The sequence below is a fragment of the Prionailurus bengalensis genome, chromosome B2 (assembly GCF_016509475.1).
Source record: "Prionailurus bengalensis isolate Pbe53 chromosome B2, Fcat_Pben_1.1_paternal_pri, whole genome shotgun sequence".
Lineage (NCBI taxonomy): Eukaryota > Metazoa > Chordata > Mammalia > Carnivora > Felidae > Prionailurus > Prionailurus bengalensis.
The window spans coordinates 23,765,990-23,792,553 of NC_057349.1; the positions used below are offsets into that span (position 1 = coordinate 23,765,990).

The following is a 26,564-nucleotide window of genomic DNA, read 5'->3' on the forward strand; positions in this document are numbered from 1 at the left end:
CCAGTTCTACATTTTCAAACAGCCTTCCAAATAGAACTTCAAGACAGTTGTCTTTCCTGCCACATAAAATGTTATGCTAATTTTTCCTCCTGTGTCAGCTTCTCAGCGTCAACTTGGTTGCTGTCTTAAAGATATGGTCTCCTGAACCTAATATTTCTTATAACAAAGGCAAGAGTTCCATTTAATGCTTTCCTACAATTATGAAGTTATGTCAGGGTAAGAATTCAAGTATTAACAGTAAATAATTATTCATATGAATTTTCTGAATATTATCTCACCTGGTAAGGAATATATAGAGCCTTTGGGGACGGTGTGGAGAAAGGGAAAGAAATGTAGGAAAACTGTATCAAGCTTTACTAATAAAATTAGCACTGGCAGAAGTTCTCTGAGGGGAAGAACATGAATTATAGGTCAGAAATACTTCTTCCACAATGAAAGAAAATAAGCCAGGACTACCAGAAAAGACTCGGGAATGGACATTTAGAGAAATCAAATAATCTCCCTTGGTAAAACAACAGGACTTTCATTGGTTGAAATGCTTTTGAGGTGTTTAAAAAAAATTCAATTTTTTGAAATTTTGGAAGAGGTTATAATACATGCACATGGTTCAAGAATCTACAACTGTAAAAAGATATACCATGAACGGTCTCCCACCACTCATGCTCTCCATTTGCCCAGGACCGCCCCCCCCCCCGCCCCCGCCGGTTAGCTACCATGTTTGGTTTCCCAGTCTCCTTCCACCGTGTCTTGATATATACACAGGCAAATAAGAATATAAATATTTCTACCCCCCCATTAAAAGACACAAATGACAGTTTAGTAGACACAGTATTTTGTCACATCTTGTTTATTCATTCGACAGTATCTTAGAACTTGTCTTATCAGGTCATGTTTTGTTCTTTTCTAAGGCTGCACAACAGTCTACTGAATGGATGTTCTATAATCTACTTTTACCAATCCACACTGCAATAAACACAAATATTTAATGGTTGTTTGGTATTACAAACAATGCTGCAATGCAAACTTTGGCCTCTCTCATTCCAATGCTGGCCAGTATCTCCAACTGAAAGATCACTGGATTAGCTGTTGTTACCAGCAGCACTGGGTGTTGCTGAATCCTTCTGAGGAAGCTAGCAAGGATCCTTTCTCTTTGTTTTAATTTTCAATCTCTCTTCTATCAGAACCCTCCCCATCTGTGTTTAAACACCTTCTTCAATCTCTTGTGCTCTCAGATACCCCTCTAATCTGCTCTTCTCAGCACTGCCCTCTCTCCTCACGCCCATCATGGTCTCACCAGGTCTACACTTGCTGCCTCCTTGTCCCCTCCATCCTCTCTACACTCCACTGCAGCTAGAGGCCACATGACCAGATAACTTCTGAGTAACAGGGAACTGGATCACAGATGACTCTGAACCATTAAGCCTGGGTGTGTAGGAGATGGGGCACCCACAGGGTAGTCTGACATAGCTGGGGGATGAGGACAGGGGAGAAACTTGGCTTTATCCATGGTTACTATTAGGGTACAGATGCTCCAGAGTCCAGGAATGGGGGCAGGAAAAGTCGGGGTGGAGATGAGTACTTGGGAACTGGTGCCCAGAGAGGATGGTTGGATCTAGAAGTAGGAGCTCCAAAGGGAGGAGTGAGGAGCAAACGTGCTGGGGAGACACATGTAGGGCCAAGAGGCAGCAGGGAAGCAGGGAAGCTGTAAGAGGCTTCCTTCAAAGGAAGGAGAGGCTGCCGTGGCCATGAGGACATGTCAACAGTGGCATGTGCCTCACAGAGGTGGAGGAGAACAGAGAAAAGGCAATGGAGGGGAGATAAGAAGCCATTAATAAACTCAGGCAAGTTGTGTCACTAGAGCATGAAGGGTAAAAAAAAAAAAAGACTGTAGGATACAATGAGAGACAGATCAAAGTTGTTAAATAGAAAACATGCATTTGTTAAAATGCTGTTTTCAGGAACACAGAGATACAGCTGCAGGTGAGAGGGCCCTGATGTGGATGTGATGGCTGACAATGCTCTCCCTGCCTAAACAGAGAGCACATGAGAAGCAATACTTTGCACAGAGGCAAGCTGGAGGCCACCTGACTCAGGGTGAAGGGTGATCTGACAAAATCGAAATGAGTGGAGGCTCCAGCCTGCCCAGGAGGACAGCGTTCTTGCAGAATACACATGCCAGTGTGCTAGTAACAACAGGTGAGAGCTGTTTGGATCTTTGAGAATTACTAACCTGAGATGAATTAATTGGTGCTGTATCAGAACACAACAAGAAAGACCCAGCAACACAGGGGAAGGCCTGTTGAAGGCTGGCTAGCTGCCTTCTGCCAGGACAAAGCCTGCTGACTTTGGATCAGCCCCCTCCACCCCTGAACTGCTCTCTCAGTCTCTTTTCTTTCCCTATTTAAAAGACACGCATTCCTTACCTCTATAGGCAGATTTCCTGGTGGCTTCTTTCCACAGAAGCAGGATTTCTAGGCTATGGGGTCTATGTAGCCTTTATATGTGAGCTTCACAAAAGCCCATTTTCCTTTCTTTGAAGCAATAGGTCTTATGGAGCTATCCGTGGTTCTGCAAATGTGGAAATGGATTCATGTTGGCTCATGCTGACCAGGATTGTTGAACTTGGCCTTCATCTCCCTGTTAAAACTGCATTGGCTTACTCGTGCCATTACAGTCCATGCTGATTTCAGACTCTGTGATCCTGCTAGGGCCTCAAGTACCACGCCCACCCCAGTAAGACTCCTGGGACCCCTTCTTATCTACCTACAGGGCCATGTGACATCTAACAGTGCTGTATTTGGGTAGAGAAGTGTTCACAGTGGGACTGCATCTCAGAATCACAGGCTGCCAGCACTGAGCTAGGTCCTGACCCCTACCTCACCCCTACCTCACCCCCATCTGTCATTTATAACCCTTAGCCCCTCACTCATGACAAGCTAGCCATGGCATTCTTTCACTGGCCAGGGCCTTTATACTTGCTCTTCCCTCTGCCTAGAATGTTCTTGCCCTAGAGCTTCAAATGGCTGGTTCCTTCTGCTCATCTGAATGGCAGCTCAAAATGTCATCTCTGCAGACAAGCCTTTGTGGAGAAGCCCCTCCCCCTAATGGGGGCCCTCCCATCGCAATTCACTTCGCCCCGGCTTGTTTTTCCCATAGCCCTCCTCACCAAAGGTATTTCTTCCTCATTTGATTTTTTCTTTATTGTATATATTGCCACTGTACTCCACTAAGCTCTGTGAGAGCAGGGTCCCTATGTGTCTCATTCACTAATGTAATCCCAGGGCTTGGAACACTTCATATTTACTGAATAAATGAAGGTAAGGGACCTTCAAGTCCCACCAGTCCAGTGCCCTTCACTCAGGGACAAGAAAGTAAGTGGCCTGTCCAGCGTCACACAGTTAGCTGATCACCTGGTGCCAATCTCGGGACAGCAGGTGCTATCCTTTAGAGCAAAATCAACTGCTAATGACCAATCTAAAAAAGGTAAACACCGAGATTCAGGAAAAAATATCCTCCACACATAAACTGTGTGAAAATTCTCTGTGACTCCCTGGACCCACAGCTCTGACGAAAAAGTAGAGCAAACGTTCTGAGTGGACAGTTCCTTAAGGATTTGGATTCAGAGACTACTAAACGCCTTCCTAGGATTTATTGGCATAAAAGTCAGCCAGGAAAAAACCCACTTTAGTGCCTCTCCTAATAAATGGTTTTCTTTTAACATGCTCGAGAGTAAAAAGGATACCCTCAAACATGTATTTCTTAACCTGTTAGAATTCACTGCTTCAAAAAGCATATCTCTCTAAAAATGAAATGTGCCTTCTGCTTCTAAACTTAAGAGAGAAACAGTAGCTGCATTTCGTTACTTGCCAGTGAGGAGTAGAAAACTGAACAAAATCTACCAAACAACTCTTTCAGAAGCTGGACAACAGACAGTGCAGGACCACGTTCCCAGTGTGAAAGCTGGGAACCAGGCTTTCTGCCTGGAGGCTATTTCCACACGGTAGGTACAGGGACACTGCGTGCAGCTCAGCAAAAGTGCTAAAATCAGGAGGAGCCCAGAAGGCTTTAATTTGTGGGGCAGGGTACTTTAAAGGAGGGAGCTACACAGAAAGTTCCAGAACTGCTTATGGATCCTCTTGAGTCCTTGCTGAACCACCAGTCTCAGTATGCATGAGGTGAAACTCCACAAGGTTGGCAGACCAACAACTTTTGAGGAAAAAATTACCTACGAACATGTAACTGCCAGAGCACACACAGGGCTGGTGTAATCCCCAGCCAGAGTGGAGAGGGACACTGGGTCGAGACCCTGGAACAGGCACATATTAGTAGTGGAAGTACTCTAGCTCTAGAACTGCACTAACAACGCTTAAAAATAAGCCTTCAAAGGATCAGATTTGCAAGTAAAAATTGGCTGTCAGAACAAACCTAACACTTAAAAAAGTGGACAAGAAAATCCAGCGCCCCAAAATGTAGAAGTCCCAGTGTGTAACAGCTAAAAAAATTACTAGATATGCTAAGAAATAGAAAAATCGGACCTATGACCAAGACTAAATCAGTTAATAGAAAGAGATCTAAAAATAAAAGATGATGAAATAAGAGAAAAGGACATTTCCAAAACTTATACACAACCTCAGTGTGCTCAAGAATTTAAAAGACAGGAGTGCCTGGGTGGTTCACTCGGTTAAGCATCCAACTTCAGCTCAGGTCATGATCTCACAGTTATGAGTTCAAGTCCTGCATCGGGCTCTGTGCTGACAACAGCTTGGAGCCTGGAGACTGCTTTGGATTCTGTGTCACCCCTCTCTCTACCCCTCCCCCCACTCACACTCTCTCTTTCTCTCAAAAATAAACATTAAAAATTTTTTTAAAAAAATTTAAAAGATAACACAAACATATGAATTTCATTAGGTATGTTTAACAGATTAGATGCTGCGCAAGATAAGATCAGAGGGGGAAAAAAAAGAAACATCAGAGAACTTGAAGACCAACAGATTCTATCCAAAATGAAACACAGAGAGAAAAGAAAAAACAGAGTAGAGCCTGGGTGTGGGCTATCAGACCATCTAGCATATGCATAATTTGAGTCCAAGAAAGGGTGTGTGCATGTGTGTAAAAACATTTGCAGAAATAATGGCTCAAAGTTTTCCATATTCGATGAAAACCAGAAGCTTACAGACCCAAGAAGCTTAACAAATACCAATCAAGATAAACAGAAAACCACAGTAAGGCACATAATAATCAATCTGCAAATGCTAGTGATAAAAGAAAATCTTCAAAGCAGACAGAAAGAAAAAAGCAGGAAAGGGATGGCATCTTTAAAGTGCATGAAGTAAGAAATAAAAAGCTTACAGCACACATACACCATATCTGTCTTTCAGAAACAGGAGAAATAAAAACTTTTCTAGACAAAAGCTGAGAAAATCTGTAGCCAGCTGACCCACACTATAAGAAATGCTAAAGGAAGTTCTTCAGGGAAAATGCTAGCAGAAAGAAGCTTGGATATATATGCAAAAGAACTGATAAACATGTGGGTAAAAGTGAACCTACACAGACTATATATCAAGTTTAATTAACTAAAAGGAGGTAGTAATTGGCTAATCCCACCCCCCCCCAACTCTCCCCTGAGTTCACATCAACCTAACCAGAATGAATAAAAACCACTTTGTATACACTACATAAATACATTAGAGTATCTTCAAGAAATTGACATCTTTCTGGAAAAATATGAATTCTCAAGACTGAGCTCAGATACAACAGAAACAAAGAGAAAAAGTAACCAAGGAAAGATACAAGTAAAGCTATATGGGGCTAGGCAAGGTAGGAGCAGCTGAGTACAAAAGAAAACAGTTTCAAAGTTCTGAGGAAAGAAGGAAATCTACCAAGTTCATTTTGCAAAGAGGATAATTTAACTCTGATGTCAGAACTTGACATGATGACACAAAACCACACACCAATTTTACTTATTTCTTGTGACACCACGGTCCCATTTTATTAACATTAAATACTGCAAAGCTATCTTTCTCAATTTCAATTCTAATAGACTTCCAATTGCAACCCCGGTGACTAAGATTTGGGTGGAAGACAAGCTAAGAAATTTTGGAAGAGAATAATGAGTGATATGTACCTTGCTAGTTGTATATTCATAACTATTAAGGGCATGGTTCTACTCTAGGGGAAAATGACCAACTAGAATTGACCAAGGACTAGCTCCTAGGATGACAATCTGTGTATTACAAATAAACAGAAGTTGGTAAAGATCATTCAATAAGTGGTAATAAAAAACCGAGTAGTTAATTTTCTTGGAACAGTCATTTTATGTCTTTACTCAAAATGAAACACAGATACATACACACACACAAGATGAGCACAGAAAAATGCTTTCAATGGAATGAAAACACCAAAACATGAAAAACTGATCTCCCAAATAAAAAATGAAATAATATTTTCTACCTATAAATTAGGAACCTTTTAAAATATGGCAATTAAATCAGGGCTGATGAAGAGCACACATACATATACGGATACCTTTCTAGAGAGCAATTCTGTAAGATGTGTCCATCAACCTTTGTCCTTGTAATTCAATTTTTAGAATTACACTCTAACAGAAAAGAAATTATATGGCATATTTTCACATATAAAAGGTATTCAAATAATTTTATTTTTAAAATGGAGAAACTGGAAAGAGCCATAATTCTAAGAGTAAGGAAATGGTTAAATGACCAAAGGGACACATGCACCTGACACAGAGAAAGCAGCCACTATCAGGATGTTTATGAAGACTGTTAACATACAGGTCAGTAAGTGTTTCACAGCAGCTACTGTTTACATTATATGTTACATATGCCAAGCTTTTAACCTAACTCTAATTAAAACCACACGGACATCTGAAAGTTGGGTTGTATCTGCAGATCTGTTCTCAAGCTTGTGTTCTATTACTTTGTTACAACCAAAATTACACAGCACAGAAATGAAAATTAAACGTATCAAAAGGTATTATAGTGTAATCAACAATGCTTACATGTGAGTTTACTAAAAATGTAAATACATAAAAAAGTCAATAATGGCTCTTTCTTAGTGATAGAGATATGGGTAATTTTTATATTCTTGGTATTTTGTAAATTTTTACAATTTACTGATATCAGGGTAAAAACCACTTGAAAACAGACTACAGCAACCAAAATCCAGACAAAAACTTCTGGGATATTATTTTTAAATAGGTAAAGATTTATTGGTATTTCCCTAAGTGTATTTTAGTTTATGGTTGTTTACTCAAAAGTTGGCAAATTCAAGGAAGTATGGGTCTCAGATGCAAGAGAAGTTCAAAACCTGCTGACTGTTACTTTAGTCTAAAGTTAGAGAACAAATACTACAGTATCTACAGAATTATTACTTTTTAAAAAATGTTTTTTGAATTTTTATTTTTTATTTTTGAGAAAGAGAATGTGTGCGGGGGAGAGGCAGAGAGAAAGGGAGACACAAAATCCAAAGCAGGCTCCAGGCTCTGAGCTGTCAGCACAGAGCCTGATGTGGGGCTTGAAGTCACGAACCACGAGATCATGACCTGAGCTGAAGCAGATGCTTAACCACTGAGCCACCCAGGTGCCTCAGAATTATTACTTTTTAAAGTTTATTTATTTTGGAGGGTGAGGGAGGGAGGGAGACAGAGAGAGAGGGAAAGGGAGAAAGAGGGAGGGAGGGAGAATGAGAGGGAAAGGGGCAAGGGCAGAGAGAGAGGGGGAGAGAGAATCCCAAACAGACTCTGTGCTGTTCAGCACGGAGCCTGATTCGGGGCTCAATCCATGAACCATGAGAACATGACCTGAGCCGAAATAAAGGGTCAAGTGACTGAGCCATCTAGGTGCCCCAGTGTCTATAGAATCATTAACACTCCTTTACAGAGTTTAACATTTCAAAACATTGTCTCCCATACCTACTGAACCTAATCCTATTTAACCATACAGAAGCCTACCACTTTATTCAGATTATATAATCTGCAAACTGAATTAACAGAAAACTTTTCAAATGAACATTGTATCCTTTTCCTCCCACAACATGTTAAATGAATCAATTCTTTGTAAATAATTATAAAAGTGTCTGCCCCAACTCCTTCAAATACAGGTCCCTGTCCATAGGGATCTCTGGATTTAAGGCTATGTATGCTTATTCTTAGCTGTCTTCATAAAAGACAGTAAAATATGGTCAGTGCTGCTATAATGTTTTTCTTCAACAGGATGGGTAGATTAGGAACAGTTTCGAGCACACTGCAGATTTCGTGTAACGTTCATGCCTGATTTTTTCTGGAGAAGGCTGGTGCATGCACAATCGCATGCTGGGGACTCTGGGTGGGCAGGAATACACAAAACCCGTGCCTCCAATAGCCACTGCTGCCTTCTGTGTGATTTCAGATCCCCCTTTCACTGCTTTACAGTAACCGATGCGCTGACCCTTCCCATACCCACTTCCAGCATAAAACTACGCACCTTTTTCATGATACAGTGCCACATCTATTGCAGTATTTATGGCTTTCTTAACCATTTAATATGTCAAATTGTAGTACCACTTTTATTAGGGTCCTATCTTATTGTTAAATATGCCAATGACAAAGTTTCCTTCTCCATTTCTCATATAAGCCTGGTGCTGTTTAGTGCATGATTTTGCATAGTGTGGTAATTTTTAGGGATGCATATGTTGCATTAGCAGAACTGGCTGCAAGTTTTCTTTCCATTGCTCAGTATCAAAGTCATTCTTCTTGCCTGAGATCAAGAAAGAATTTATTCACAGCCACGTTTTAGACCTGGCCCTAAAAATAAAATCACCTAACTAACGATTAGCTTCAAGAGGCCATACATAAACCAACAAGCAACTGCTCACTGGGGAATTAGGATGAAAATGCTTATAATCAATCGCCACATTCAGACAGAGCTCTGGTACTCATCAGCTCAACCCCTCCAGGAGGAACTTGCCAGGCAGGGGATCCACCCAAATGCCACTGAAAAGTGCCTGGACACTGCCATCCCCACCCCCAACAGAGTGGGGATTCACGGCAAAGGCCCCCGTGGCTTCTCAAGGTGAAGGAACACTCTCCAACTGGAGAGGGCCAGGTGTTGCACGTTTGTGTTCTGAAGTGCTGAAGTGGGCTCTGTTTTCTCTGCCGGATCCCTTCCTTTGTCTTCCATGGCAGGCTGCTCCCAAATCTCTCTACCCACAAATCTGTCTTTAGAGCTTCATACTCACTTTCAAGCTAATTACACCTCATTGTTTCAAAGAGCAACCCACCACAAAATCCTCCTTAGGAGACCCATGTTTAAGGGCAATGGTACCTCAACTCCCAATTCCAGCCAACCTCCATGTACCAAAAGAGCTCCTCCTCTCCCTGCAGACCACAGCCGCATCTTTCTTGCTCCACATCAGTCAGGGGGAATCTTGTCCTGCCTGGCACCCTGCAGGAGGGTGCAAATGATCTTTAGAATCTGTCAACACTTGTTGCCCCGTGACTCCCAGCCCACCTAGATTCTTCCAGTCAGGTCCCTGAGGATCAGCACATAGGTCAGGTCCCCCACTGCTGGTAAGATGTGCCCAGGCACCACCTGCTGCTCCGGCTTTGGGATTCAGAGATCATGTGCAAGCTCATTTTTACTCACCACTGAGACCCTTGAATGCTGTGCTTGGGGGTGCTTTATTTTTGTACACTGTATTAGGACAGACCCAGTAAATAGCCACTTAAGACACTGAGCCTCTTCGTCATGCACATTCGATGTAATCAAACTGAAATATTAGAACTGCTTTCATTAAGAATAATTTCTGCTGCACAAGCACATCTTCCCTGTCCTGCCCATCCCCAGTGCTCAGCTATGTTGTGGATACATTGGATATCCCCCTGCCCCAGTGCCCAACCACAAATTCTAGTCATTAGGTTCTGCCGGCCCAGCCTTTGGAGCCCAAAGGCGATACAAGTAACACAGCAAATGGGAGGGAAGGCCAGACTATCCCTGGTGACCAGCACCACACTTTCCATAAATGTGCTGGAAACCACAGCAATGTGCTGCAAAGATTAGCCACTTGCTGAAGCCAGGCAAACCTGCCAGTTATTCCCAAATCCTAAAGCCTGAGGCAGGCTCTTTCCCATTCCAGCTGCTGCAGCAAATGTTGTCCACGTGGGGTCTAGATTAGAAGGCCCCTTTCTTCTAACCATTTCACTACAGCTACCCTGCACCTCATAAGCTCTGGGGTTCTTTGTGTAGGGGTGGCCAGCTGGGTGGGTGCTGTGTTACCTTTCCCTGTCTACACAACAGTGCTTTTCAAGCTCTGGGATACAAAATCAATTTTGTGGATACCAATCAGTATTCATTTATTTAGACAAGACAGGAGAAACTGGAGACCACTGCACCCTGGGCCGCCAGGTAAAACGTGTCTCTTACTGTGGGCTGCACTGGGGGAATTTGAGAGTGCTGCTCAGATTACCCAGCACCTGTGCATGTAGCATCCTGTGAGAGGGCCTGAGCAGTGCTTCCAGCCATGGCCTTGACATGGGGTCTCCCTGATCACCCCAACCTGGAGGTGGTATCTCTTGTGGAGCTCTCCGGCACTTGTCACGTTGGGCTGTAAGGAGCTGACTGCCCTGAGGAGGAGGATGCCTCTGTGCCTAGGCCCCAGCATGGTCCTTGGGTATGTGACTCATGGGTAGCATCTGATAAATGAATAAACCTGGTCTGCAGGTCTTCTGCTTTCTCAACAGCGTCATTAAGGTATCCCCTCCCTGGCCCGCTGCCACTGTGTGTGGCAGGACACTGACTACGGCTAGAGATCCACAGGGTCACAGGCCTCTGGGGGTCATGTCTTCCATCACTTGGCAATGGGAAGGGACAGATGCACCACCACCCTGCACACTCACATCCAGTTTATTAATGCCTCCTCCTCCTGGCCTCTGCATTGTTCTCTCGATTCGCCTGATTTTCACAATGATTATTCTAGATCTTGACTACTCCATCCACCTTACTGCCCCTCTGGCTCCTAGTTTTGCTACCGCACACTGGCCATGGCCAACTCTATGGTCACGATAGCTTCCCTCAACCCTCTTCATTCAACTATTTTCCTGATAAAACAAGAACAAAAAACCCCCCAAAAACCAAAAAACAAAAACCCAACTTAAATAAAAAACTTATCAGGTGAATAATTAAGGTTTTCCATAAGTTGGGTTTCTTTTGCATCTCCGACATTCTTTCCTAAGAATGAATCAGGCACTCTCCTCCCATTCCAGGCATGCCCAGTTGCATCCAAGCTATTTAATATGAGCTGGAGCCATGCTCGCTGGCTGAGCGGGCTCCAAAACTTTGTACCGAGTAGCTACTGGCACAGTATTAGCACTGAGAAAACCATACTCCAAACTACTCATTCTTTAAAGAGCAAAAGTATACTTAAGAATGGAGGCTGTATAAAAGCCATTTTAGTCCATGAAGCATTCAAATTATTTCCCTGAAACCACTAAGTAACTCATGAATGCTAGAAATGTACTCAAGGCAGATGAATGAAAAACTGTGAAATGAACTAGTTAAAAAACAGAGTACACAAAATTAGGAAGCATTTTGAAAGTCAACAGAAAAAGGACCATAAGTGGTGGTTTCTTCAATTAAAATCACCCTGTGTAATAATTAACTTTCAGAAAGAACCAACCTAAAAATACTAGGTATGAAAAAGGAATGAGGAGACTTAAAAAGAAAAATACTATTTTGAGATAAAAAGTAGCAACTGATGAAACTATGTAACTTTAAATAAACTCCACTCAATGATAATTTCCTAAAACCTATGTCAGATCAGCCTGATTAAACCAAAGAATTATGAACCAGGAGATACAGGACAATATAGTATTAGATGTGGGAATTACTATATTTTGCCATCAGTAGCAGGGGTTCTCAATCTGTGCAGGAGCATCATGGGGCAGGTCTTTAAAAATGCTCCTTGGGCCCACATTCCCAACTTTCTGGTGGGGGCATCCAGGAGTGGAGCACTGGCACCTTTCCCATGAAATGCTGATGCACGCTGAGGGTGGAAAACCATAGATGTAGGGTAAATGGGCTTGATGTCCTCCACTGATATAGCATTCTTGTGGCCTGAAACAGAATATTCAGGGTAACCTAAAGGGAAAAGCCTAAGTCAGAAGATGGAGACTAGATTAGCAGTAACATTTCCTCCAACTTAGAGGAAGGGTCACTAAAGTCCAAACAACAGAAACAAATAAGGAAATGGAAAAAAAGGAAAAGAATATATGATACTTAGAAGAAGCAAAGCACACTGGAAGGAATATAGGGAGATGCTAAAACAGGTAAGGAAGGGCATTAGGAATGTAGAGACACTTGAACTATTCTACAATATTCAGCACGACTGGTTTTTCTCCAATAATGAATTCAGTGAGCAAGTCAAAGGAGACAGTAAAAACTCAGATCTGGAAACCAACAGGGAGTTTTCAGTGCTGGTCAGTATTGACAAGATCACACTACTTTCCCCTTTAAAGACTGCATTTTAGGAGACATATTCACAATTTCACTGTTAAAGAGCCTCAAACAGTCTAATGGTTCTTGTATTACTTGTATCCATAATTTTTCAGTTAACATCATTTAGGAAAAGTGAACACATCCACATTCTGATTGATCACTTTCCCTCAGAATGGATTTTCCATTCATTGACAACTGTTTTCTAACTTTCTTCTTTGTCTTCACCAAAAGCAAGAGGGGAAACTCTGTGATCAATCATACTAGTCTATCAGAGGAGGTAAGCAGAGGTCAGAGAAATAAATGGAGGCAGAGGGACCACAACTAACACCCACAGGCTCATCCATACTTGTGGAGTGCAGTACGGGGCATCTCACTAAATCCGCCCTTTACTAGACAAAAACACAAGATCCAGAGAGCTTAACTGTCTTGCCTGAGGTCACGGAGCGGTGAGGAAGTGCAAAGCTCAGTTCACGCTCAGGCCCGCTCCATGCACCATGCAGAAAGACATACACATGGAAAGCTAAAGGGCGAAAGGTAAATGATGGAAATGAGTGATTAGTGACAATGACTGCCTTAATGTCTTCAAGAAGACGAGAAACATTTCCAGTAATGTTGTTTAACACTTTACAGAGTTAGATTTTAACTGGCTCAAGTACTTTGGCATATAGTTAAGTGTTCAATAAATAGGTGTTGAAGCTAACTGGTAAAAAAAAAAAAAGAAAAAGAAAAAAAGAATATGGCATATCAGGGTACCATGCCATCAGCAAAGAAATGGAGATGGTCGGATATAAATTTAAAGGACTCTGATGAAGGTTTGCCATCGAAACCAAGATGGAAAAGAACAGGCTGAAATCAGCCTTTAAAGGGTTTTACCAAATTAAAAATAAAGAGTTAAAGAGGAAATGGATTTAATGCTGGAGGCAATGGAGAAGGATTACAGGGAGTCAACAGCTCAGCCACCTGCTGGAACACTTAAACATTCAGCCTAGGGAAAGAGGAATGTAAAAGATCTTCTAGGGGCCAGAAAACGTATTCTAAGCCATTAAAAAAAAAAAAAAAATCAAGGGCTGTTACAACTCCCAACGTCTAATCAACTGCTTATTCAGCTATAAGGGCTCCGAACTAGAGTCCTCAGGTTACTTGTGGCATCCACCTGAGGAAGGGCAGGAGGAACTGCTTCCTCACAAACGGGGACAAAATCGCTGCTGGGTCAGCACACTGTGAGTCTGGTTATGTGGGCGGAGAGATGAGCCAGTACTGTCACCACTAGTAAATTCTTCGTCCTACAGAGAGAACGCTTAGGAAGGATACCCCACATGCGTGGGTCACGGCTTCCTCACTGTGTCTACAGCACACCCATCTCGAAGTGTATACTTCTGTCCACCTCAAAGCTGGAACTTCCCGTATCTACTAACTTTGCCTAAAGCAGGACTGAAGGCCATCACTTTTCAGAGGAACGGTTCTGGGATGGATGTATCATGCTAGTGTGATGATCGAAAGAAAAAACAACAACAACAACAATGTACATGATATAAGAAGTGACCTAGAATCTGGTGAAGATCACGTTAACTTCTCCTGCTTTCACCCCGAGTGCCACCTGGAGCTGTCAGAGCTGTCGGGGCATCGGCAGTGCCATGAAAGACTGTCGACTGCTCACAGGGCTCACCTGTGGGACTGGGAAGCAGTTCGGCCTCTGTGGGCAACTGTGGATTTTATGCTTCGGAAAATTACAGTCCAGTGGCATCAGGTCAGCCTGGTCCCAGGTCTCCATGCCACACTGACTCTCTGGGGCTCGTGCAGACAGATACAACAGAGTCCCACGTGGAGCCCCCAATCCAGCAGACCAGAGGCCTGCCTTCAATTCCCCTCCACTCCTACCACCTGTCTGTCATAAGAAGAGAGGAGGAACTCCTAATAAAAACAAACCTCTGAACTATACATTACTACCTAGCCAGGCACGGGGAAGGGACATTCTAATACCTCAGAAATAGCCTGATCTTCACTTTGCTTTTATCTCTCACTATATGTCTTTTGCAAAAATCTTAAATAAAATATTAGCAAATTGAATTTAGAATGTAATTTTTTATTGTGGATGTAGTCAAAATTTATCATTTTAACCATTTTTAAGGCCATTAAGGCCTTAAAGGACACAGTTTGTGCAACCTTTACTACTATCTCCAGAACTCTTTCCATCTTCCCAAACCAAAACTCTGAACTCATTAAACAAAAACTCTCCATTCCCCAACAACCATCATTCTACTTTTTGTGTCAATGAATCTGACTATTCTAGATACCTCAAAAGTCGAATGCTATGAATCTGTCCTTTGTGCCTGGCTTATTTCACTGAGCATAATGTCTTCAAGGTTCATTCACACTGTAGCATGTGTTAGAACATCATTTCTAAGACTGAATGACACTCTACTGTATATATAAACCACATGTTAAAAAGATTGTAATTTTTTTAAGTAATCTCTACACCCAACATGGGGCTCAAACTCATAGCCCTGAGATCAAGAGTCGTATGCTCCACTGACTGAGCCAGCCAGGTGCCCCAAAGCCGTATTTTGCTTATCCTATCATCCATCAAAAGGCATTTTTGAGTTGTTTCCAACCTTTTGGCTACTGTGAATAATGCTACTATGAACAATGTACAAATATCTGAGACCCTACTTTTGATTTTTGGACAGTCCACCTAGAGGTGGAATTGGTAATTCTATGCAGTATACAGAAATATCTGTATCTGTTGATACAGAAAATGGATTATTTGATAATTTCATGTTTGCTTTTCTGAAATTACATTTAATATTTTCCTAAATTAGCTAGAAGGTGTTTAATTAGTAATTAAAATCAAACTCTTGGAGAGGATCTAAATCATGGACTGATGAGGATTACTTCCACTTCAGTACTAATTTTTTTTTTTTTCTGCGATCAGAAACCACAGAAGACAATGTTGAAGAGGGATTAATATAATCAATGATAAATTGTGCAAGGATCCATAGCCAATTCTGAGGCTTAGTTTAGAGACAAAACCCTCATAAAACACATCATTTGTTTCTCTTTTTATGGCCAGGAATTGTTTTCTGCTAGCCAATATTGCAGTTTTAATACGGGTCACATACTTCCTTGGGGTAGGATCGAGGCCTCATCAAGCTTGTACCTGTGATTCTGAGCACTAGCCTTGCTATTATGGTCACTCAGAATTTGCTGAATGACATTTTGACAGTAGAAAAATAAAAAGAATTTAGGGATTTTTGTTTTTTTAGAACAGAAACACTCCAATAAGCAATGTCACTGTAAGCTATGCAAGCATCTACAATCAGTTCAGAGTACAACTAGAGACAATTGAACATCCTTGTCCATGTTTTAAAGTTTTGTGGTATAAAGGTCAGTATTCTACAGCATTATTATATGTAGAAGAACTCTCTGTCAGTTTTAATCTTCATTTTGAGTTGTGCTGAGCTCCTCAGACAGCATTAATCTCTAAGGGGATTTGGATTCCTAAATCTAGAAAAGCAATGAAGTCCTTAATAGACCAAAGAAAATTTAAGCATCCATCTTTACCCAGCTCTTAACAGTATGGCAATAACATAGTCACAAAGCTATTAGCAACCAACGTTTTAGAATCAAAGTTAAGAATACTGAGGAAACTGAAATCCTTAAAATTGAAGTGTATTATTTGAAGAGGTTAATGGAAAACTTTATTCAAGCATGATCAATCTTTAATTAAAAATGCAAATTCAAGCTCTTAGGTTTAGTTTTACTATGACAAACCAAAACAAAAAAGTGAAAAATTACTAGCAATATAAATCCTATTATTCTAACTAAGCATATCAGGGTAAGTTCTAAAATAAATATAGTAAGACAGGTGATACTTCAAATTTAGTATATTTTATTTCCTCATTAACACCTTTGAAAATAAGACAAATACTGGAAAGAAAATAACTACTTGAAATTTGTCCACTATAATGTCACCTTAAAGTACCAAAAAAGGAACAGAAAATAATGAGACCCACCTTCCTCTTCAGTAGCAAGAATAAAAAAGGACTGATAAGAAAAACAAACAAAATAGAAGAAGAATAACTATCTACAAGGTTTAATTCTCCAGCAATGGTATCTTATAATTTACCACATCTACAAGAATTTTATTTTCTGCAAAAATGATTCTGCCTTATCTGACATAGGACTGAATTCTTTTAATACTTTTATTCATACTGTGACTTTTAGGACCAACTAGTTTCTGCAACTAATGCTTTAGTAAGATAATGAATTAATTACAATCTAATTTCTCTATTTCACTTTAACGGTACATGGCCATTAATTTCAAGTCCTAGATATTAAAGGAAGATACAATCTTGGTTAGATACATGCAGAGTAGAAGCAAACTTCTACTCCAAATAAAAGAACTGTCCTGCCCCTACTCCACCTTCCTACAATAGCCCAGCAAGAACTGAGTAAAAAATCAACTGGTGTCTTCCACTAAAAGCAAAAGCATGGAAAGAGTAGTTCTCTATGAATCAGGCATACATGGATAGCTGAAAGGTTATGGAAGAGCACACTGAGAAAAACCTTCCAGCAACCACAGCAAGGCAAAACCCAAACCCAGCTGAACTCTTACTAGAATGACTCAACCCCCCACATTACCTGCCTGAGAAAAGCCATACTCATTTCTAGGCATACATATTATTTATCTCAGTTTCTCCTGTTTTTACAAGATGTCCAGCATTCAATAAAAAATTATAAAATACACAAAAACCAAGAAAAAAATACAACTCATAGTTAAGGAACAAAGCAATCAACAGAAACAGACTCAGAAATAACCAGATTATGGTACTATTATATAGGGACATTAAAATAACTAAGATACATGTAAAAGAATCCATTGGTAAAGGTAGACAACTTGCATGAACAAATGGGGCATTCCAGCAAAGACACAGAAATTGTAAGAAAGGGCCAAATGTTAAAGCTAGAAATAACAACAAAGCCTGGAGAAGGGAAGAATCTGATTTCCAGAGTTGCCATATTATTTTAAAAGTCCTGCTTTTGCATAAATCACAAGACATGCAAAGATATGAGAAGGCATGATCTATTCCATAGGGAAAAGAGCAATCAACACTTTTTTTATGTTTCTCAACATTGAGCAAGTCCAGATACTGGACTTAACAAAGACTTTAATCAGCTATTTCAACTATGTTCAAGAACTAAAGGAAATAGTGTCAAAGGATTAAAAGGGGAAGTATGAGGAAAATACCTCACCAAATAGTATCAACAAAGACAGGCTATTTTGAAAAACAGAAATCCTTGAGTCGAAAAGTACAATTACTAAAATGAAGAAAAAAAAAATCATCAGAGCAGCAGATTTGGACTGACAGAAGAAATAATCACCAAACCTGAAGATAGGTCAGCTGAAATTATCTAGTCTGAGGGAAAAAAAAAACAACAATGAAGAAAAAGAACAGAACTTCAGAGGCCTCTGGGACATCATTAAGTATACCAACACACACATTATGGGAGTCTCAAAAGGAAAGGACAGAGGTGGAAAAAAATATTTGAAGAAATAATGTCCAAAACCTTCCAAAATTTCATAGAAAATATTAACCTGTATACCCAAGAGGCTCAAAGAATTCCAAATAAAATAAATTTAAAGAGATCCTCACCTAGACAAATCATCATCAAAATGTTGAAAGGTAAAGAGAGAATCTTGAAAGTAGGAAGAGAGAACCAACATGTTGTTCAAAGACTCTTGATAAGATAGGGGCACCTAGGTGGCTCAGTTGGTTAAATGTCTGACTCTTGGTTTTGGCTCGGGTCATGATCCCAGGGTTGTGTGATTGATCCCTGTATTCCCTGCTTAAGATTCCTATTCCTCCCCCCCCCCTCCTCCTTTGCCCCTCTTTCCCACTCATGCTCTCTTTCTCTAAAATAAAATCTAAAAAATGTAAAAATCAAAGACTTCTGATGAGATCAATACCTTATTTTCAGTGGAAATTATGGAGGTCAGAAGGTAGTGGGTTGAAATATTTAAAGTACTGAAAGAAAAAGACTGTCAACCAAGAATTCTATAGGTAACATAACTAATTCTTGATAATGAAGGAGAAACTAAGGCATTTCCAGATAAACAAAAACAGATTGAGTGGCTAGCTGACCTATTTTACGATAAATATTAAAGAGAGTCTTTCAGGATAAAAACACCAGAGAATAACCGAAATCCACACAAAGAAATAAAAGACACTGGCAATGGTAACTAGAAAGGTAATTATAAAAGACAAGGTAAATGTATTTTAGTTCACAATTCTCTTATCTGATTTAAAAGACAAGTAAATAAAGCAATAATTATATGTCTGTACTGATGGGCATATAGAATAAAATGATGGATTTTGTATGACAATAACAGCACAAAGGAGAGAAGAGAAAATAATGTTAAGAGTAAAGTTTTTATATACTACTGAATTTAACATTTTCATAGATTAAACTATAAATTGTAATCTTCTGGGCAACAACTAAGAAAAAAGCTAAAAAAGTATAGTAAAAAACAATAAAGGTATTGAAATAGTACATGAGACAATACCTATTTAATAGGAAAACTGGAAGGCAGTAATGGAGTAACAAGGAGAAAAAAAGGTGTGTGATATCAGTAATTACAAACACTCAATTTAAAAGGCAGAGATCGGCAGAAGGAATAAAAAGACCTGGTTCAACTCTCTGCTGTCTATAAGAAACCCTATATAAAAAGACACAAACAAGTTAAAGTCTGGGAAAGATATATGGTGCACAAATAATAACCAAGAAAGACCTGGAATACCTATACCACATGAGACACACAGATCTTAAAACAAATAGTTGCTAAAAAAAAAATGAAGGCTATTTTGAAATAATAATAGTGTTAAACCATCATAACAATTATAAACTTACATGTATCTAACAGGAGAGCCCCAAAATGAAGCAAATATGACAGAACTGAAGGGAGAAACAGACAATTCAGCAATAATCATGGAAGACTTTAATATCCCACTTTCAAAATGGATACTGACAGAACTAGGCAGAAGATCAGTGAGGAGACTTACCACCACTATAAATCAACTAGACCTAACAGACATCTATAGAACAACCTACTCAACAAATGGTATGACCTGTGAACACACTGAATGAAATTAGAAATCAGAAGGAAATTTGGTAAACCCTTACATCAAAAAACATCTCAAAGATCCGCTCTAAGAAACTAAAAGTTAAAAAGTATTACACCCAAAGCAAGCAGAAAGTAGGAAACAATAAAATTAAGAGTAAAAATTAATGAAATATACACTAGAAAAACAAGAACAAAAATAAAAGAAACCAAAAGTTAGTCTTTGAAAAAGGCAACAAATCCAACAAACCTTTTAGACTGACGGGGGGGGGGGGGGAGAATATTCAAATTACTCTAATCAGGAATGAAAGAGGAAACAGCACCAATGGCCTTAAAGAAATAAGAAGGATTACAAGGGAATCCTATGAACAGCTGTATGTCAACAAATTAGATAACCTAGATGAAATGGACAAATCCTAGAACAATATAAATTACTGAAACTTACTCAAGAAGAAACAAAATTTAAATAGCCTTGTAATAAAAGATTAAATGAATAATCAAAAAGCTTCCTACAAAGGAAAGGTTCACTGGTGAAGTCTACCAAACACATAAAGAAGTATTAAAACCAATCCTTCACAAACTTTTCCAAAAACAGAAGAGGAGAAACACTTCTATACACTTATTCTATGAAGCCACTATTACCCTGACACCAAAACCACACAAGGGTAATACAAGAAAACTACAGACCAATAGCCCTTATGAATACAGATCCACAAATCCCCAACACAATATTAGCAAGCTGAATCCAGAAGCACACACAATTGATTTATACACCATGACCAAGTGGGATTCATCTCAGGAAGATAAGGTTGGGTCAATACATAAAAATCAAATCAGTGTAATAAACCACATGAAAATAGAGGACAAAAAACCATACGATCATTTCAAAAAATACAGAAAAAGCATATGATAAAATCCAAAACCCTTTCACGATAAAAACACTAAAAAAACTAGGAATAGAAGGGAATTTCCTCTACCCTGATAATGGGTATCTGTGAAAAATTCACAGAAAACATCATACTTAATAAGAGTGAAAACTTTCCCTGTAAGATCAGGAACAAGACAAAGATGTCCATTCTAGTCACTTCTATTCAACACTGAATTGGAGGTCCTAGCCAGGGCAATTAGGGAAGAAAATGAAATAAAATACCAGAAAGGAAGAAGTAAACTATTTATCTGCAGAGGAAACATAACTGTAAATATAGAAAACCCTAAGGAATTCACATACATATACATAATTATTAGAACTATGAATAAGTTGAGCAAGGTGGCAGGATACAAGATCAATATATAGAAATCAACTATTCTCATAAAGTAGCAATAACAAAATGAAAATAAGAAAGAATTTACATTTATAATAGCATCAAAAAAAGAATAAAATATGTAGGGATAAGTTTAACCAAAAAAGTACAAGACCTGTATACTGAAAATAATAAAAGCTCACTGAAGAAATTAAAGATCTAAATAAATGGAAAGACATTCCACGTTCACATATTACAAGATTTAACACTGTTAAGGTGGCAGTTCTCCCAAAACCGATCAATGCAAATCCCAGCTGACTTTTAACTGAAATGGAGAAGCTGGTTCTAAAATTCATATGGAATTGCAAAGAATCCAGAATAGCAGAGTGATCTTGAAAAAGAACAAAACAGGACTAATACTTCCTCATTTCAAAATTTACTACCAAGCTGCAGAAATCAAGGCAATGTGGTATTAGTATGTGAAAAGACATACAGATCACTGGAACAGAATTAAGAGTCCAGAAATAAACTCATATATCTGTGTTAACTGATATCTGACAAGGGTATCAAGGCCATTCAATGTAGGAGAGAATACTCTTTTCATTTACTGGTGTTGGAACAACAGGATAGGCATATGCAAAAGAATGAAGCTGGATCTGTACTGTATACAATATATAAAAATTCACACAAAATGGATCAACAACATAAATGAAAGGGCAAGGTGGATGGATTTTTCTTAGCTATGACACTAAAAGCACAAGAAGCCAAGGGTAAAATAAATACGTGAGACATCATCATTAAAAATGTTTTTGCTTCAAAGCATACTATCAAGAAAGTGAAAAGACAACCAAGAGAATGTGAGAAATGTTCGCAAATCACATGTCTCACAATGTCTTGTAATATCCAGAAAACATATGCAGAATATATAATAAGCTCGTACAACTCAACAATTAAAATACAAAAAACCCAACTTGAAAGTGGGCAAAGGATCTAAATAGACATATCTCCAAATATATGCAAATTGGAAACAAGCACATGAAAAGATGCTCAATATCGTTAGTCATCTGGGGAAACACATCCCAAACCCACAATGAGATACCAGTTCACACCCGCTGGGATGGCTATACTAAACAGAACACCTATAATAACAAGCGTTGGGAAGAAAGTGGAGAAATTGGGACCCTCCTACACTGCTGCTGGAGATGTAAAACGGTACAGATGCTTTGGATAAATTTTGCACCTCCTCAATATTAGACAGAGTTACTATATCACCGAGTTACTCCACTCCTCCATATATACCCAAGAGAACTGAAAACAAAGGTCCACACAAAAGCATGTATCTAAATGTTCAATAGTAGCATTATTCACAATAGTTAAAATGTGGAAGTAATCCAAATGTCCATCAACTGAAGGATATAAATAAAGTGTGGTATGTCCATACAATGGAACATTATTCAGTCATAAAAAGGGATCACCTGCTCATTCATGCTACACGGATGGACTTTGAAAACATTATGCTGCCAAAAAACACAGATACTAAATCCACATATCTGCTTTCATTTATATGAATTGTCTAGAATAGGCAAACTCATGGAGGCAGAAATCACTAGTTCCTAGCATCTGGGAGGAAGGTGGAAAGGAAGTGACTACTACCCAGTATGGGGTTTCTTTTTTGGAGTGATGAAAATGTTCTGGAATTTAAAATGTTGATGGTTGTATAACTTTCTCATTTTTTGCAAAAGCAACAAAAAGCACCTATCAAATAGCAGAACCTCAATAAGTACTTGTTGATATAATTAATACAAATGTTTACATCTCACTTATACAAGGTATTCCAAGATTGGAAATATTACAGGTCAATGTCAACAATAAACCAGAATCCTGTGTCTGTAACACAATTTTAGTAAGGCAAATCCAGCCATATATAAAAAGCATAAAATATCATGACTAAATTGGTTCATTCCAGGCATACAAGGTTGACCTGGTGTTTTGGGTGGGGGAAGGAAGAGAACCCAATGTAAATTCTCCTGCTTAATGGAATAAATGAGAAAAACAGAATCTCAATAGATACAGGTAATTCAATATCCATTCATGAAAAATATTTTTTAACAAATGAGAAACAGAGTAGAACTGCTTTAATTTGTGATGGCCCCAACTGTTAACTCTTCTTTTTATCCACACCCTTTGCCATGTAACTTTATGTTTTTCTCCCATTGTGGAGTGGCTGACTGTCACGGTCGGTGAATCTGGAAATAGAGGTTTGAAATGGGCTTTGGACAGGAGCTTGCTCTCTTGTATCTTTGATACTGCTGTGAGAATATGATTAGTCTGGCCTGTTGGAGGAGAAAAGAACCAATCTGAACCACCCCAGCTGTTCCTGCTGAGGCCATTCAAGATCAGATGAAGATTTTAAATATTTACCCCTCATCTGAAGCCATATAGCTTGGGGTCCTGAGACAGTCTCAAGTCATTTCCTGGCTCTGCCACTCACCAGCTATGTGTCCTTGAGCAAGTTGCTTAACTTTGCTCGTCAACATATGGGTATGATATTAACAGCTACCTCCCAGGGCTATTACACAATCAAATCAGTGATGTATGTAAAGTACTTACAACCATCCCTGACATGCTTTAAACAGTCAATGGATGCATGCTACAGTTTTTACATGCACAATATTTTAGTTTGCTCGTTTCAAATATCCTTTGGAACTGATGTTATTTCTCATCTTCTAGACTATTTCTCAGTAACAAATATGCTCATCTTTTATAACTCTAGAATTAGAAAAAAGAATTTTTTAAAAGTTTATTTATTTATTTTGAGAAAGAGAGTGTGGGAGGAGCAGAGAGAGAGAAGGAGAGAGACAGAATCCCAAGCAGGCTCCACACCCTCAGTGCAGAGCCTGATGTCAGGCTTGAACTCATGAACCATAAGATCATGACCTGAGCCAAAACCAGAACTCAGATGCTTAACCAACTGAGCCACCCAGGTGCCCCAGAAAAAAGAATTATTTTTAAGAGACTACTACTGTATTTTTATCTCAGATTGTACCTTTAGAAATGAGTCAAATTCAATACTAATATGTCCCTATGCAAAAATGGAGGCTGTAAGAGAACAGGTCCAATGGAAATTTTCAGTACTTCATTGTCTTGTTGACCTCAGACAGCCAAACCCAGAACTGGAAGGAAGCCCAGTCAAGATCAGAGCTGCCCATCCAACAACCCCAGATGTATAAATAATAAATGTTACATGTCACTTAGGTTTTGAGATAGTTTGTTACACAGCAGTATTATGACAATGGATAATTGAAAGCCTGATACACAGTATTTAAAATCTCTACAGCAAACGTTATTCTTAATGATGAAATCTTGCAATTTTCTTCTTCGTCTTTTTTTTTAATCTTGCAATTTTCTTTCAGAGACCGGGACAAAATATACGTAATGTGAAAACAAAATTTAAAAGACACCATTTATAATAACACCAAAAATATATTTTAAAAAATCCAAGGACTCCATCTAATGAAAGACATGTAAGGTCTCTAACAAAAAATGATAAGACACATTCATTTATTGTAAAGATGCCAATTCCCCTAACTGATCTGACTGAATGAAATCTCAATCAAAATTCCAGTAGGTTTCTCCCTAGGGAGTGGAAAATGAAAAGCTAACTCTACACTGTATAGCAACTTGCAAAGGGCCAAGAGTAACCAAGGCACTGGAAGAAAACCAAGTAGTAGGGGTTTCTCTACCAGATGTCTGTAAGATTAAAGATACTGCAATTTAGACAACGTGGAATTGGCGTAAGGATAGATAACAGAATCCCAGACAGACTGACCTGTATACAGTCCCTGGGTTTATGCCAAAGGTGGTAATGAAGCAGTGGTGAAAGTTGTGTAAAACTGGATTCCTACACATACACCAGAGAAAATTACAGATCTAACTGAAAGCTTCTAGAGAAGACAATTTGAAAGAATGGGTTTGGGGGGATTAGGGAGGATTGGTTAAACAGCAGGAAAAGTAAAAGAAAGAAGACAGACATTGGAGTACATTAAATTAAGAACTCTGTTCATCAAAAGACCACCAGAGAATTAAAAAACTCTTAAGGAAAGACTGGAAAGAGACCTTTGCAATAAAGGTTGCAAAGATTGTATCAAGGACTGTGTAGCGGACACAGGGCTTGTTTTTGGAATATGCAGAGGACGTTTACAAATCGGACGTTTACAAATCGGACGTTTACAGATCGGCAAGAATAAGCCACAGAAGTGGCAACATGCATCCTGTATTCATGTAGATGAGAGACTGCAGTGAAAATATGGAAGTAAGTCTAGGGTATTTTCAAGATTGTTAGGGGGGAGTGCCCTTGTTCTAAGATATCAAATGATACTTCTGCAAGTGATGGTGGGGGAGGTGCTGGGAAAGAACTTGGAAGACCAGCCAGTGGGCCAGATCGGGGACTGGCAAATGCAGGTGCATGGTCCAAATCTGGCCCATCCTCTGTCTTTGTAAACAAAGTCTTACTGGAACACAATTACACTCACTTGTTCATGTGCTGTCTATGGCAACTTTCCTATGCCCCAAGGGTAGAGATGAGTAGTTGTAACAGAGACTATATGGCCTAAAAGTCTAAAATATTCACTATCTGGCTCTTCACACAAAAAGTGTGCTGATCTCTAGGCTAGACTGTCCTTTTATGTCCAGTGTAATCATCATAACAAGGAATGGGAGAGAGAGATCCCTGGAAGACCAGAAGGAGACAATGGTTTAACTATTAGCAGCATTTTAAAGCCAAGATTATTTTTAAAGTCTGAATTTGTTTTCCCAATGTGCAACTAAGACTTTCTGTTCTCCATTAAAAGCAGAAGGTGTGGGAAGCCTGGTAGGCTCAGATGGTTAAGCATCCGACTTTGACTCAGGTCATGATCTTGCAGTTTGTGAGTTTGAGCCCTGTGTCGGGCTCTCTGCTGTCAGTGCAGAGCCTGCTTCAGATCCTCTGACCCCCTTTCTCTGCCTCCCTCCCCCCGCTCCATCTCTCTCTCTCAAAAAATTAAAAAAAAAAAAAAGAAAGAAAAAAAGAAAAAGAAAAAGCAGAAGGTGTGGCAATGTCATAGAATCACCAAAGGTAACAATTTAGACTTAGAATTATGGCTTGTATTTAAAAACTATTAACTTAAAAAGGGATTATGGGACCAGTTTAAGGAAACCACAGCTGCTCCGAAAATAGATATCTGTAATTGATCTCTTAATCAAAGCAAGCAAACACAGCAAAACACATAAGGTGCTAGTAATGTGACTGAGGGATGAACCACCTTCAAGTCAACGGGTAAATCAGTAAAATATACTTTGACATGATCCTGTCTGTACTTGGAACTCATGCCCATCTGAGAGGCAGGTAAAGTTTGTGTTGAAAACAATTCCCTGTCTCCTTCAGTCCCAGAGCAATGAAGTTACTCCTTTTTACATACTCCACCCAGGTTTCTCATCCCTCCCTAGTTTTTAATTTTTTTTTTTAACGTTTATTTATTTTTGAGACAGAGAGAGACAGAGCATGAGCAGGGGAGGGGCAGAGAGAGAGGGAGACACAGAATCCGAAGCAGTCTCCAGGCTCTGAGCTGTCAACACAGAGCCCGACATGGGGCTCGAACTCATGGACCACGAGATCATGACCTGAGCCGAAGTTGGACGTTTAAACGACTGAGCCACCCAGGCGCCCCCCGCCCCCTA

The 26,564-nt window shown here is 39.5% G+C and overlaps 1 protein-coding gene across 4 annotated transcripts in view; it reads right to left on the reverse strand.

Annotated features, from left to right (window-relative positions):
* CDYL (chromodomain Y like) overlaps window positions 1–26,564 on the reverse strand; it is a 181,156-nt gene that overhangs the window by 19,506 nt on the left and 135,086 nt on the right. The gene's annotated exons all lie outside the window — the stretch shown is intronic.